Here is a 3,326-nt window from a genome sequence, read left to right on the forward strand (position 1 = left end):
CACTCTTAGAGCCTCTCACCATGTCCTCTAGTCTTACTGTCCTTCCTTCAGTCTTCATTCTTGGCCCAGGATATTTACTCATACTATTTCTTCTTCCTGGAATATTCTTCCCCCAACTCTTCATCAAGCTAATTCAGCCTTCAAATCTCAATTGAAGAATCACTTCATCAGACAAGCATTACCCACATCCTCAGACTGAGTTATATGCACCAATTATGGATTCCTAATACCCCATTTTTCCCACTTCACAATATATGCTTCATTTGTTATTACTTCTATAATGGCTCTTTTCCACACTGGTTTATAAGCTCCAAGTGAATAACGACCAGTCTGTCTTTTCAACACATCGCCCTATAAAAAAAGTTTGACAGGGAGTAGATGCCAAATATACAGTTACTAAATAAATCAGTGGATACTATAGCAAATACTAATAGCAGATGGCTAGTTACTGCTTTTACTTGGCATTTATATGATTTTGAATCGTGATCTCTTAAGAGTACTTATGTTTTGCCTTCTCGTTGTACATCTGGGATGATGGAGGGTGCTCTCTAACAACTGACACATCTCTAGTTTCAAGCAGCGCCCTCCCCTGCACATTACTGTTCCAATTTTCACATTCTTAGGCAGTGTTATCAGCAAAGTCTTCCAGAGAGATGTTCTAGTGTAGATCCTGCTGCACAATAAGGACCCACTTCAGGTATAAGGTGATCTCGAGTTTACAACTAGTAAGACTCTCTAATTATATTAGTTACAGCTATTGGTGAGAGATATCCCTGAGATGTTACCACATAAAGAAAATAAATACTCTTTTATCTTCTTTCCTTTTGATTGCTACTTGGGTCTTTAATGTATTTTCTTCTTAACCTTACCTTACTTCCCTTGAAATGTCTGACTCTCTCTTCTCAGGCTAATCTATGATAATTGCACCAAATTTATGTCCACTCATTCTTTATAGGTTAATGGTATCAACCTGTTTGCTTTTCTTTCCATTCATTATACCTTATTCATTAAAAAATTGCTAATTATTAATTACATGCCAAATGTTCCACATATATGTATGTCATCCTATAACAATCAAATGGAGAAAGGATTATTATTATTATTTTCATTTTTACTGAAGAGGAAACTAATGTTTAGAGAGGTTAAATGGCCTGCCCAAGTGACAGTTACTAAGTATTTAAACTGAAATTTGAACCCAAAGGTTGGCCTCTAGTTCCTTTGAAATTTACAGTTTGCATTGTGCTATTGTTAGACTTGCTGGGATGTGAGTTACTTTTATAACTATTTGCCTTCCTCTCCCATAATTTTCTGTATACAGTAGACCTTCAGTAAATACTTGTTTAACTGTTCACTGGGCCATCATCATTATTATTTTCAGCGGAGGGCAGTATCTGTGGTTTGGTTCTGTTTCCTGAATTTTGTTCTTTCAGCCTAAACTGAAGGGAGCCTAAGTAGGAGCTAGCTGCAGGCAGTGCAGAAAGTGCAGCCTATATGACTAAGGGTCAGAAGGAAAACCCTGTCTTGAGGTGCTTTCCAGAGGCAGAGAAGATTTCTAGGGCTTCACCAGTTGGCTATCTGGGGTATAATGTTAACAACCTAAACTAGTTTTCCCTGCAATAGTTAGCTTGTGTAAAAGGTTCCATTGTGTATGAGTAAAAAGAAAAAGGCAACTTTCCTTGGCCATAGATATATGTTTTGATTCCTGTAACTCTTAAGCCAAATAATTACAAATAGGAGAGTTGCCCATTCTCTCTCTCCCTCTCTCTCTCCCACGTGTGTGTGTGTGTGTGTGTGTGTGTGTGTGTGTGTGTGTGTGTGTGTGTGTGTGTGTGTGTGTCGTCTGTCTTGGGACTGACTCCTATGAGCCTCGCTGCCCTGTGGAACGCCAGAATGGAGTTCCGCATTATTTACTGTACTGTTTTACCACTCTCTAACCCAGAAAACCCCTTACTTGGTGCAGGCAGAAGGCTCTCCCTGCTCGCCTTCTACCCCAGGGGAGCTGTGGGCTTCCCGCACCGCAGCCCTCCCGCCTTCACACTTCGCTTACAGTTATTACCCCAAGCTGCCCCAGAAAGACCTAGCCGGGGGAGGCTGTCAAGAGGTAAATGGGTCGAGAGTGTAGGTCGGACCTGGACCCGGAGGAGTCTCAGGTGCTGTGGAGACCACAAGCCTGCCGAGAGACCCCGACTCACGACCGCCTATCCCGGCGACAGGAGCCCCCTCCCAGACACGGGTTGGGCGCCTAGCTACACCAGCCAGCAGCCGGCAAGGTCCAGCACCTGGGAGTCAAGGCAGTCTAGTCTAATGGTTAGGGACACTGGCTTTGGAGCCCAGTCCTAGTTCCAGTTTTAGCACCTGGGTGACCTTGGGCAAGTTCCTTAGCTTCAGCGCTGTAGTTTCTAAATCCATAGTGTGGGGAAACTAAAGTGATGTCTAAACTAGGATTTCTGTAAGAATTAATTAACGAAGCACACCTAGCACGTAGTAGGCGTTCAGTTAATGGTAAGGATAATTAGTACGAGGAGTGAGAAGTTTTGGGGTCAGAATGTAGGTTTGAGCTCTGACTCGCAGTTATTTTCGAGGAGTGGGGGAGGGGTGGCGGGAGCACCTGCCCTACACCCCCTGCTCCCTGGTGGCAAGAATTACTCGCGAGTGCGGGGAGAGCCCTTTGTCGCCCCGGCTCCGTCAGACTGCTCTGATGCCCCGAACCCGCTGGCGCCGCCGGGCACCCGCGGCACGTCTCTCTCTCTCAGGCTACGTACGGAAAGACTTCCTTGGACATCTCCATCCCTCTCCAGCCCCCTGGCGCGCTCGCTGTCTCCTCTCGGTCCGTTGGCCACAGCGAGCGCGATCCAGCCTCGGGCGGGAGGGAAGAGGCAGCCTCTGGGTGTGCGAGTCGCTGCGCCCCGGGAAAAGGAGAGAGGAAGGGGTGGCGCGGCGACCGCCGGAGAGCGCAGTGCCCCGGGCGGCCCTGGGGCCCCTCCCTCATTTTGCCTGCCTTCCAGGGACTGCTCTGGCTTTCCGAGTCCCGATGCACAACCCCTGAACAACCGAGTGTGCCTCTCCGCCACCCGCCCTCCCGGCTGGGACAAGGGCCGGAGGCACCAGCTCCGCACGCACGCGGCAGGAGTGGGCGGCGAGCACAGGCGGGAGAGGTAAGGAGGGGCAGGCGGCGGGGTTGGGGGAGTGTGCCTGCACGTGCGCGCGCGTGTGCGCGTGCTCTGAGGGGGCGTGGGGGCCGCCAGGAGAGCCCTGGTCGGCACCTGCCCTCCCTTCACGGTGTCGCCCCCGGCACCCACGCTAGGGCGCTTGCCTCCCGCATCCCT

The 3,326-nt window shown here is 48.9% G+C and overlaps 1 protein-coding gene across 1 annotated transcript in view; it reads left to right on the plus strand.

Annotated features, from left to right (window-relative positions):
- Nucleotides 1-2,452: 2,452 nt before the first annotated feature.
- Nucleotides 2,453-3,326, plus strand: part of GABRB2 (gamma-aminobutyric acid type A receptor beta2 subunit) — a 214,973-nt gene continuing 214,099 nt past the window's right edge. Inside the window, exon 1 of the mRNA XM_011356779.1 lies at nucleotides 2,453-2,502. The gene's annotated coding sequence lies outside the window, so the exon portion shown is untranslated. The remainder of the gene's footprint in view (nucleotides 2,503-3,326) is intronic.

Source organism: Pteropus vampyrus, unplaced genomic scaffold, assembly GCF_000151845.1.
Source record: "Pteropus vampyrus isolate Shadow unplaced genomic scaffold, Pvam_2.0 Scaffold30, whole genome shotgun sequence".
Classification (NCBI taxonomy): Eukaryota; Metazoa; Chordata; class Mammalia; order Chiroptera; family Pteropodidae; genus Pteropus; species Pteropus vampyrus.